Source organism: Talpa europaea (genome assembly GCF_964194135.1).
Source record: "Talpa europaea genome assembly, chromosome: X".
Classification (NCBI taxonomy): Eukaryota; Metazoa; Chordata; class Mammalia; order Eulipotyphla; family Talpidae; genus Talpa; species Talpa europaea.
The window spans coordinates 9,001,652-9,014,340 of record NC_140081.1 but is presented as its reverse complement, the minus strand read 5'-3'; the positions used below and the strand labels follow the sequence as shown (position 1 = coordinate 9,014,340).

Here is a 12,689-nt window from a genome sequence, read left to right as displayed (position 1 = left end):
ATATGTGGGCCCATCATGTAAGACCACTGGACTATTTTTATTCCTAGTGAAGACAGCAGCTATGTTGCTTGCTCTCAATCAGGGACAACTATTTATAGACCCTCCATGTCAGAGAAGGAAGTGACATTCCATGGATAGAGGCCTGGTCTGCAAGTGGGGAGCCACGGTTACTCGAAGCCACTGATCATTTCCTTTCTTAACCAATTTCTCAGCCTTGTTTCCTTATTCAAGAAATACTTCTTGTGTAGCTATTATATGCAAGACACTGTTAGATGCTGGGCTTACAAAGGATTAGTACTTCCAGTGCAGCGAAAAAGGTGTCTGGGGCTAGGTCCAGAGTCACCTGTCTGAAACCCTTGGGGTCACATGTGGTTTGCAACTTAGAAATATCTGGATTTTAGAAAACTAGTATACACATATATATTCAGTAATAATTGTAGTGGCGTCTGGGCGGCATCCCATTATCTCCACATCAAAATGTGACTATTTACCCTACTTGGGATGAATAAAGACTAGGAACAGTTTCCTCTCAGTTCAGGTCATCTTTTGCCATCATCAGCCAGCTTGCTGCAAACTTATTGACTTTTGAAATTGCACATTAAAGATTGTGGTCCTTATTTGAGGACTAGAAGAGTCCTATAAGAGATAATATTTAAGTTAAGAACTGAAGAAGGAATAGGCTGACACATAAGGTTATTTTATTTTTTGTCTTCCTTTTGGAATATATTATAACTACATCTACAAAGAGTTTTAAAATTCAAGTTGAAAGACCTTTCCCTTAATTACCGTGATGGAAGAGGATATAAAGAAAACTGAGGAAACTTGGTTTTTGTGTCACACTCAGGCTTAAATCCCTGGCTATGCCTTGAACAACATAGGTAACCTTCACTCAACCTCTTTGGGTCCATGCCCTCAACTGTAAAATGGAGAAAAATCATCCCTGCCTATGCTGAAGTATTATGAAGAGAAAATTAGAGCCCAGTATGTTGCCTGGCTACTTGTAGGCAATAGTGAGTGTTGGTGGTGGTGTTATGGCTTTGAGATAGGCCCAATGTACCTAGGCCACACTTCCTAACCTCTCCACCCTGGCCCATGATACTCCCTTTCCTGAGGGCCCCCATGTAGCTGCTAATTGCTTTCTGGTCTTTGAACATAATTTAAGTCCCCTGTGGATATGGTGAGATCCTTAAGCTCAGAGATCTCATTAGTTTTGTTCCTTTTGTATCAGGCAGTGATCCAGACCCATAAAAGATACCTTTAAGTCCTTGATAGAACACTTCCCACGAGCTCTGAGCCATCCGCATGATCAGCTGTTGATCCAGGCCTGCCTTCCCTCAAAAGCAAATGAACTGTCTTCTCATTAAAGCAAATCTGCAATAATGGACTTTCCTCTCTAACATTTTAATGATTAAAAAAAGTTGTCTGAGCTTTTAGTTGTATTTATTTTGGGGGTAGTTGGTGAGAAGCCCTCAATGTTTGCCCTCGTTTTCCTTTCCTGGCTATACTGTCAAACCCTTCTGGCTAATCAGAATATTCCAAGTAAGTTTCTGCTGGGTAATTCCATGAGTCTGCAAGAACAGAATCACACTCCTTCCCACCTAATTCCATCCTGCCCCCACGACTGGTCGCCATAGCTGTGGGGCCCTAACCATTTAAGGCCTCACCATGTTTACTAGGTGATCTTTGGCAGGTCACCTAACCACTCTCTAAAAATGAATGAGCAATTTTGTGCATATTTTACCACAATAAAAAAAAAATGAATGAGCTGGATTAGTGGTTTCCAAAGTTCATGCTGTGTCTCCCCACTCCTGTAGATGTGGGCAGATGTTTATTAGGCAACTGGTAAAAGCGTTAAGCTCTGTTTCTGATTTATTTTTTTTTAAGATTTGTTTATTCATTCATACAAGAACTGGGGTACAGGCCAGAGGTGCGGGGATGGGGGAGGGGTGGTGGTGAGAGGATTCACCAGAGACAGAGTGGGAAACAGAACAGGCAGATTGACTGAAATACACTGCTGAAGGGAGCAGCAGGTGAGTCAGGAGAGGTCTGCTACACCATGTGGGTAGCTCCCTGGCTGGGGGATCGAACTTGCGCTGAAGTGGCTGTGGAGAGCTTCATAGGTTGCGTCTTAACCCCTTGCACCACCAGGGAGGCCCTTCTGATTTATTTTTTAAATCGAGATCAACTTACTTTGATTTCACTTGTTAGAAATCAGTGTTAAACATGTTAAGCTCATTCTGTTGGAGGTAGTAGTTTGTTCATATCAGCTAGCATGTCAACTGATTCCTTTTCTTGTATCTATGAAAAAGAAGAACTTTTCCATTAGTCATTTGCCAAATATATTTGCTGCTAAATATTATTTGAATCTTTAAAGCAAGAAAGAAAAGAGTTATGCTTATAAATGGTTCCTTTTGCAGGTTTGATTTTGTATATCGAGACTATCAATATATATATTCTAGTGAATATCTTAAAATATTTGACTTGAAAAAACCCCTAAGTTCCTAGATTTATTTTGACCTAGGTAAGAAATACTAAGGTACTGGAAATACTAATACTATGTACATTTCTTCCATATCAGCTGTTTGAAGGCTCATTAATGAATATGTTAATTTCAAAGTGGTGATAAGATCAGACTCTGGATTCAAAAGAAAAATAATGATCAAGGCAGTGTTCACTGTAACTATAGATTATTTGGTACAAAAAGTAGATAAAAGAGACCAAGAGAGTAACTAAATTTTGCTATTTAGTGGCAATGGAATGAAAAATGAGAACATGGCATATGGAACAAATAGTAATAGTAAAGCCTAATTTAGGGAAAAGTTTAAAAAAAGATATAATTTTTTTAAAAGATATAATTAAATATTGGTAAATAATAACATGACAGAAGAATGGGAGGGGGCTGGAGTTAAAGCACACTAAGGTACCTGCTTAAGACATTCAGAAGGAGGATAGAGATGTTATATATTTTAAAGTCATGGATGGATATATATGTTAAGAAGAAAAAATTAGGGCCTCCCCTGGTAGCACAGCGGTTGAGCACTGGGCTGCAAAGCTGCCCACAGCCTCTGCAGTGCCAGTTCGATCCCCAGCCACCGGCGAGGGTCCCACATGGCGCGACAGACCTCTCTTATCTCGCCCACTGCTCCCCTCAGCAGTGTATTTCGTCAGTCTGCCTGTTCTGTTCTCCGCTCTGGCTCTGGTGAGTTCTTTCACCCTCTCGCACTTCTGACTGTAGTACCCAGTACTTGTATAAATAAATAAATAAATCTTTAAAAAAAAAAGTTTAAAAAAAGAAGAAAAAAAATTATAATGGAAATCATAAACTATTTATAATGGAATGACTAACAAAAGCATTCCAAAGATGAATTTATGGAATATAGCTAAAGTGGGATTTGAAGAGACATTTATATCCTGAAATGTAAACATTAGAAAAGAAGAAAGATTTAAAAACTAATGAACTCAAGACTGAGAAAAGGATAGCAGAATGCACCCAAGAAAGCAGAAGAAAGTAAATAATAAAAATAGGAGTACCAAATTAATGTAATGTAAAATATATAATACTGATGAACCCAAAAGCTGCTTTTTAGAAAAGACTCATAAGGTAAGCATCTGCCAATGTTGATGGAAGCAAGGGAGGAGGGACAAATAATATTAAGAGAAAATGGAAAAATATTATGAATAATTTGGGGTAGTAAATTTGAAAATGTAATGGATGATTTTTTTTAGATAAAAGTTAGCAATGTTGGGCCTCCCCAGTGGCGCAGTGGTTGAGCGCTGGGTTGCAAAGCTGCCCGTAGCCTCTGCGGTGCTGGTTCAATCCCCAGCTGCTCCCCGGCCACTGGAGGAGGGTCCCACATGGTGCACAGACCTCTCCTGCCACCCGCTGCTCCCCTCAGCAGTGTCTTCGGTCCTTCTGCCTGTTCTGCAACCCGCTCTGGCTCTGGTGCATTCTCTCATCCTCCCGCGCTTCTGACTGTACCCAGTGCTTGTATAAATAAATTTAAAAAATAAAAAAATAAATCTTTAAAAAAAAAGTTACCAATGTTAACTCAAGGAAAAACTAAATCCTAATTAAATCTATAATCTTTAAAGAAATGGAATAAGTCAAAAAACTTAGTCCTTTAGAAGTTTATAAACTAGAACCAGGGAACATTTTGAGGTTATTCATTCATCTTTGAAAGCAAGGAATTTGGCTTTTATTCTGATTGGAAAGAGAAGCCATGGTTGTATACAGGAAGATTTAATGTTCTTTCCAAGTTAATCTATCAATTCAGTATATAAATTCCATAGAATGTCAATTAAAATCCAAAAGGACTTTTCACATAAATTGATTCTAAAATTCATAAGGAGTCTAAAATAGTCAAGACATATTTTAAGTAGAAGAAGTGTGGAGAGAGTGCTTTACTAGATTTCAACACTTATAAGTCTATGGTAATTAAAGTTGTGTAATATTGAAACAGTGGTAGACAAATAGACCAGTGGAAAAGAATAAAGGTCCCAGAGACAGAAAGGATAGTTACTCAACAAAAAAAAAAAAAAAAAAAAAGCTAGGTCATTTGCTTGTCTGTATGGAGAAAATAAAACTATTTCTCCCTCTGGCCATATACAAGAATAAATTCCAGAGGGGATAAAGACCAAAGAATGAAAAGCAAAGCTATAAAACAAATCAAAAAAGGCTTTTTATGATCTTGAGAGAGGCAATGATTCTCAAACTAGTTTAAAAAGCATAAATCATAAAAGATTGATAAATTCAACTATGTGCATAGCCAAAACCCTATTAAATGACAAGAAACATATAAACAAAGCTAGAGGACAAAGTAATGAATAGAAAAGATGTCTGAGCACGTGTTGGATGTGGGCCCACCAGCCCTAGTCAAACCCGCAGGTCATTGCAGCCCTGGCTGAATTCTTGACAAGCTTCATGAGAGACCTTGAACCTGAACCACCTAGCTAGGGCTGCTCTGGATTTCTGACCCTCAGAAACCTTGGGATCATGAAGGTTTATTGTGTTAAGTCACCGAGTTTTAGGAGGGCTTGTTATGTGGCCATGAATAACTAACACAGAAGCTTAATCCAAGAGTCTTCAGGGAATCTGCCTTAAATAGTAGACTGGATTCAAGTTTTGGTCTTAGTTGAGAGTTTGTTTCAGTTTGATTAGATAGCAGGGGGCATCATGGCTTAGCGTCTGAGTTTACAAATAATCTTTATTCCCTGCTTCTTTTAATAGTCTAGAAGTAATATGCAACACAATGTCAAAATAATAAAAAAAGATTTTAAGTACAAGTGCCCAGTTCAGGTTCCCTTTAAGTAAATTGATTCCCTTCATCATTTATAGTAGTTTTATATATTATATTTCTATGATTGTATTCTACAATATAAACAAGAAATTTGTGGGAGAGGAAACTAACAAATGTGAGATTACCTAACCTCATTAGTAATCTGGGAAAGTAAAACCAAAATAATAAATTCAGACTGACAGTGTGGCAACAGTTTTAAAGAATAATTCTAAATGTTGACAAGCATGTGGAGAAGAGGTAATTCTCATACATTGCTCATGGGAAGATGTATTAGTTAAGCTATTGCTGGGGCCTCCCTGGTGGCGCAAGGTGTTAAAGCACCAGACCCCTCCTGTCTCACCCGCTGCTCTTCTCAGCAGTGTATTTCAGTCAGTCTGCCTGTTCTCTTCCCACTCTGTCTCTGGTGAATCCTCTCACCCCCCGCATCTCTGGCCTGCACCCCAGCTCTTGTATGCATAAATAAATCTTTTTTTAAAAAAAGATAAGCTATTGCTATAACAGAGCCCAAAATTTCATTGACCAAACAAACAAATTTCTCACCTATATAACAGCCCAGCAGGGTTCAGTTCAGTGGGGGTGTTAGTCAAGACCTGGGCTACCGGCGGCTCTGCCATCTTCAACATGTAGTTCTTATGGTTTCCCTAGTTGTTGACATCCAGCTGATGGACCTGGAAAAAGAGTAGAAAACCATCCATGGGAGAGTTTTATGACCAAAGCATGGAAGTTGTGTAGTTCACTTCCACCCACATCCCTTTGACTTGAACTCAAACACTTGATCACATCTAACTGCAAGGGGGGATGGGAAATGTAATATAGCTGAATGCCTAGAAAGAAGAGGGAATTATATTGGTGATTACCTAGTAGTCTATACTACAGAATGTAAGTTACATATTGTTAATTTGCAGTCACCTTGGAAAAGAATTTGGAGATAATGGTGAAATTGAAGTTCTGAATACCCTATGACCCAGGAGGTCCATGTCTAGTACATATATACACTAAAGATGTGCCTTTGCCTACTGCCCAAGGAAATACATCCAGGGACATTTGTTGGACATTGTTTGTAAAAGGAAAAATTAGAAACAATCTAAGTGTTCATCAGTTTGGAAATGGACAAATAGAGATCTAGCCACGCAATGGAATACTATGCGGCAGTTTAAATGACCTCAACTTGCATGTATCAAATTGGATTACCCTCAGAAATTTAAAGTTGAGTGAAAAAAGCAAGTTGTAGAAGAATATGTACAGTAGGCTAATATGCATGTAGAACTTTAAAATACTCAAAGTAACGTTCTTTCTTATGGACATATATTGTCAAAAATTTTAAAACATGGATAGGAAAATTACATTCCAGCGTTGTAGTAGAGTAGCAGTTCTCAAAGAGTGTGGTCCCAGATCCCTTAGGATCCCTGAGCCCTTTTCAGGGGCTCTGTGAAGCCAAAACTATTTTCATACTATTATTAAAACATTACTTGCCTTTTTTTTTACTGGGTTAACATTGACTGTGATGGTAGAAAGCAGGTGCTGTCCAAACTACCAGGAGCAGTCAAAGTAAAAAAGAAAAAAAAAAAAAAGAAAACAGCCAGTTGCACTTAAGAATGTCCTTGATGAAGCAATAAAATTTAATTTTTTAATTTTATTCAATCTTGATTTTTTTTTTTTTTAAGATTTATTTATTTATTTATACAAGCACTGGGTACTGTCAGAAGCGCGGGAGGGTGAGAGAATTCACCAGAGCCAGAGCAGGGAACAGAACAGGCAGAGTGATGAAATACACTGCTGAGGGGAGCAGCAGGCACAGAAGGAGAGGTCTATCGCACCATGTGGGACCCTCGCTGGTGGCCGGGCATCGAACCGGCACTACAGAGGCTGCGGGCAGCTTTGCAGCCCAGCGCTCAACCACTGCCCCACCAGGGGAGGCCCTCAATCTTGATCTTTCAGTACACATCTTGTAAATATTCTGTGTTGAAGCAGAAAGTAGATACTTGCTGTATACCAGGATGGAATGGTTGCATTAAAGAGAACCACTTATGTGACTACAAATTTCAAGCTGAACTAGCAGAGGTGTTTTCTTGGGATAGCATTTTTTACTTGAAAATTTGGCAACTATTACTTAGGCAGATTTGGGTATTTGACAGAGATTCTGTCAAAAATGAACAAAATGAGCCTGTTGCTTCAAGAAAAACAACTAATACTTACTGCCAATGATAAAATTTGAACTTTCAAAGGAAATGAGGTTTTGGGGAAATGCAGATCTGCCACTGTGAGTGGGTAGCTTCCTGATATACACTTTTCTGAGAGATTAGTGATGGTACTATTAAGTATGATGTTAAATGTGATTTTTAAAAATTTTGTAATGAGTTGTGTCAACATTGAGGAGAACTGCATAACTCCGTGAACCAGTATTTTCCAAACGACCAATGCTTGATGTCATGAAATCACACACGGACAAATGAGCCATTCAAAATGTGGGCTAGACCAATGGATCCTAAAATATCAGAGTTGATAAAACTTATTGTGGTTTGAGATTCCACATTTTGACTTACTTTTAAACAGTTATCACTTGTTGAGTTTTCATTGTATCAAAGATTATTTTTAATTATCTAAAAAGATTTTTAAAATTTTCTTCCTATTTTGAACAATGTATATATGCACAAGACTGGATTTCCTTCATATCCTTCAACTTATATGACATTGCCATGGATTGAATGCAGAAGCGATAGAATACTTCTGTTTTCCATTAAGCCAGATAGTAGAGTTGCAAAAATATAAAACACTGAATGCTTTTTACTTGTTTTGAAAATTCTTTTTAAAGTTTTGTTTTGAAATAACATTAAAGTGTTATCTAATATTCGCTAGGCTATATGTTTTTTTTTTTTTTGGAATTGGTGAATATGTTTGTTTTCTCAGTTTTAATTTCCAATATGGTAAATAATAATAACTAGAATCCATATAAACAAAAGCTCATTGGGATCCTTAATAACTTTTATGAGTGGAAAGGAGTCCTGGGACCAAAATGTTTGAAATTCCTGCTGCACTAGTAGGGAATGGGGAAGGGGTAGCGGAAGAACAGCAAAGACGGCTTCAACTTTATCTGTAACATTTTCTTTTTTAAAAAAGGAAGGAATCTGGTGGACTGCTTTTGTTTGTTGAAGCTGAGTGATGGGAGTACGGGTTAGCTTGTTCTCTGTGCTTTTCTCTCTGTTTGAGATTCTATTACTTTTTTTAAAATTAAGAGTATATTAGTAAACAGTCTAGGAAGAGCCTGAGTCGATTTTGACTTCTTCTTATCCCTCATGCCCCACTTAGAAGGAGATAATTTATGAATGAATTAGATAACCAAAATATATCTCAGCTCCACCCACTTCTATCCCAGTCCATCGCCACCCTAGCCACGCCACCTCATGCCTGGTCCCCCAGTAGCCTCCGCATCGGCTCCGTGTTTCTGCCCCTTCTCCCCGAGCGGGGAGCCATCTTATACCAGGCCCGGACCTGCTGCGCCCTTGCTTACAGCCCACCATGGCTTAACTTGTGGCTCCAACTTGAAAGCTTGGCTTCTGTCCGAAGTGGTATCAGGAGGAAAAAGGGAGAAAGCCACCTGCAGTGTCTCAGGAGCAACGGCAGACTTGATCTTTTCCAACAAACCTGGAGCCCCCGAGGAAGCAAACCAGGCCTCTCCTTCCTACCTATCCTATCCAGTCCATCACCAGTTCTGTTGATTGTTATCTCCTTAACGTCTCTCGAATCCATCTGCTGCTTCTGACCCCCTCTACTGCTGCTCTTCTCCTCCGATGAGCTGCTGGAATTGCTGCTCACCCCTGCACGAGCTTCCCGCCACTCAGTCTCCTCCCAGTATTTCTCCCCACAGCGCCAGGTGGGTCTTCTCCAACAGGTAGAAACTTCCTGCTGCGCGCTCACTCCAGCTTTACCATCTTAATCCTGAACTCAACCAGGGACACCCTCCCAGGCCTTCCTCCTTGATGGCAGCACCGCACAGCACACATCCCCTTTGCTGTATTTGACCCAGTTGAAATTTAACATCTATTTGGGTGATTTTATTTTACTTTTTTAAAGATTGATTTATTTATGCATACAAGAACTGGGGTACGGGCCAGAGATGCAGGGGGTGAGAGGACTCACCAGAGACAGATTGGGGAACAGAACAGGCAGACTGACTGAAATACACAGCTGAGGGGAGCAGCAGGCGAGACAGGAAAGGTCTGCTGCACCATGTGTGTAGCTCCCTGGCCGGCCGGGAGCTGCAGAGGCTGTGGATTGTGCTGTGGATTGTGCTGCAGAGGCTGTGGATTGCTTCATAGTGCGGTGCCTAACCCCTTGCACCACCAGGGAGGCCCTTGGGTGATTTTAGAATGAATCCCCCCAAGACTATAAACTCTGCTGTGCAGAGCTAAGGATTTTTTAATTACCATTTTATCTTTAGCACTTAGTACCTGACACATGTGGGGATTCGAAGATTTGTTCAACAGCAACAGTTGTTGATTGAATGAACAAACAAAATAAAACGCTTTCCACATAGTCCAGTAGGTACTGCAGTATGTGCATTTAATGAAGGACCACTGGTATTATTATTACTCATCAAACCTCCACATTACAGCCATCTTTTGGGGGTTCGTAGAACCTTACGATATCCCCATAACAAAAGACCTGGCCAAGATTACTGCAACCTGCCTATCCTTTGTCCTTACTCCAGTCTGCTTAGGGAGTTCAATTAATAATCACATTGGAAATGAGAATGCTGTGGTCCCGGCAGCACATAATTCTGTATGGCTCTGAGCCCAATAAGGGCAGAAAGACATTTTTAGTTCATGGTGGGAGCCACTGTGCAGATGGTTGTCTGGTCTGTGTGTCCATTTGAAAAAGAGCTCTTGACATGTAACATTTTCTTCTTCCTGGTATAATCCAGAGCCCTGCCTTCTGCCACCACCTACTTCAACTCTTTTTGGGGTGCAGCCAGGAGGAGGATTTTTTCAGAGCAGCCTTTAAATATTTCAGTGCCAGTTAAAAACATTTGTGTAATTCAAAGAAAAAAGTCCTTGAATCCTCCATTTGCAAATGCAGGACTGTAATAACCCAGACAAGGGAGAGATTTAGAATGGTTTTAAGATTTTTAGGGGTACAGAAGATAATCTAGTCAGATCACATAGTCTGTTTTTGCCATTAGAGAATTCCAGCCAACATAGAATTCGTCTTGAATTTTATGTAGTTTGTGGCAACTTACTGTCCACGCCTTTTTTCAAGGTCATACTTTTGGTGAACTGACAGCACCGTGTCCAGCACGCTGTCTTGTTGGTGCCAGGCCAGATGAGTAGAGATAATACTGTAAATAGACCAGGTCACTGTGCACACCAGAGTTGCATTCTCCTTGCTGTGTTTGTTAGTGAAACTTTTTAGGCTATTTCTTTAAATATTCCATTCAGTTTTCTAGTACCATATTGTTTTTGTCACTGGCATTTACATGTCACTTTATTAGTGAAGTAACTATCGCACATCTGCCTCACAATGGATAGGGAGAACATAACTAATGTCCATAAGCTAAATTTAGAGACACAGATCTTAATCAAATGGACTACTGGCCCTTTTGAGACTTTGAATAGGGCCGAATATCATATCCTCTCCTGAGAAAAATGCTCACACAAATGCCAGGATTCTCATGGACCACCACCTTCCTGTCCCCCCAAATCCATCTTTGAACCAGCAAATCTTCTGGAGAGTTTCCACCATGTTGAATTACATATACAAATGTATGTGTGCATGCGTGTGTGTGTGTGTGTGTGTGTGTGTACTTAAGCTCTTATATGTCACAAGAAGCCTATGTAAACAAAGCTAAAGGACAAGCTGCAGAATGGAAAAGATTTTCGAAGCACATCTTGGAAGCATTCTTGGAAGTGACCCACTAGCCCTAGTCAAGCCCTCACGTCCCTGCAGCCCTGGCCGACTTCTTGTCTGTAGCTTCCGGGATCTGGAGAGCCCAGATGTGCGGTGATGCGTGATGCCTCCATGCTTTCGACCCAAACCTGATGGAATAAAAGTCAGTCTTGCAATTGAAAATATCAAATGGTGACATCCACAGTTCTGTTTGGGTGAAAGGTTACTAGTGAGGCACCCAGTAATCCTTTGATACCTCAAATTTCAGGTGTCAGCCAGGAGGGTACTAACTGCCCTCACTGAATTTGAATATGTTCTGTAAATTTCCACACCACCAAGCTAAGGACTGACATCTCAATAATTCCCCACCTTACTATAGGAATTGGTGAGTGAGACAAAGAATTAAAACCCTCCTAGGAGAGTGGTCAAGCCATTTGAAGGTTTGCTTGTAGCTAAGGGCCCAGAATGGTTTCTACAAGCTTTGGCAAGGTTAAGACGGGAGTTGCAATCTGGAATGAAAATAACAAAACTGCGAAGAAGTGGATGCCTGCGATGCTTGGCTCCCGACCCAGTTTCTTTCCCCTGAAGCCCCTATTCAGTCACGGAGATGGGGTGAGTGCCTAGGCCCCGGACCCCGTGTGGCTTGTGCATTATTTGTCACCCCCGAGGGGGAAGATCTAATAAGCAGCAATTTAGAAAAGACATCATTTGAAATTGAGAGTTGCACACTTGTGAACTCCTTAGGTAAATTGTGAGGCTGCTGCATGTTGGAGCTTAAGTTTTCACCATTATTCTCTGAACCCTTGGGGTTTACGAATCATATTGTACAAAAGTATCTTTTAAACTAATGGAAAAAGACAGTGTTACACCCCCGATAGTCTCAATTACAGGTGCAATCCTTTAAAAACAAATGCTATTGTAATTCCCACTTTAAAAATATCTCAAGTCCAAGACATTGTCCTCCTCCCACCCCCTTTGCTATTTTAAGCAGTAGTTGCTAGAACAAAATTCCAGGCCATGAGATGAATTTAACCAGTTTTGTAATAGAATTTTTCACTTTCTATTTTTCGTTTTCCTGAAATGGGGGTGACAGTGAGTAATCATGTATTTTCAACATTTATCCTAGTCTCTTCTGGGTATTTTGTTTGAATAATTGAACTGTACTTTCCTCCCTTGCAACTAAGCGAGGCAGTGACATGCACTTCTTTGAGATTCTTAAACCAAAGGGCAAAGGGCTAGTCAGAGGCCTCTAACCCTGTCCCATGAAGCGCAGGAACCGGGGCTCTGGGAATGCTTCTCAGAGGATGGTGTGAAGGGAGGCACCTTCCAGAAGGGCTTTGCAGTGGAGGAAGAGTGTGCGCCCCTATCTGGAAGTGCAAGAGCAGAGCCTGTGCAGGAAACACTCATTCCTTTTTTTTTTTTTTTTTGAGGTGGGGGGAGGGGTGCGGCATGGTCAGGTTCTGGTGAGAGTCCTCTTCTGGCTTGCGGACAGCTGATTTGCTTTATCTT

At 40.4% G+C, this 12,689-nt stretch overlaps 1 protein-coding gene across 4 annotated transcripts in view; it reads left to right on the top strand.

The window, feature by feature from the left end:
- Positions 1-12,689, top strand: part of PHKA2 (phosphorylase kinase regulatory subunit alpha 2) — a gene marked incomplete at both ends in the record, with an annotated part of 62,064 nt that overhangs the window by 723 nt on the left and 48,652 nt on the right. The window lies entirely within an intron of this gene.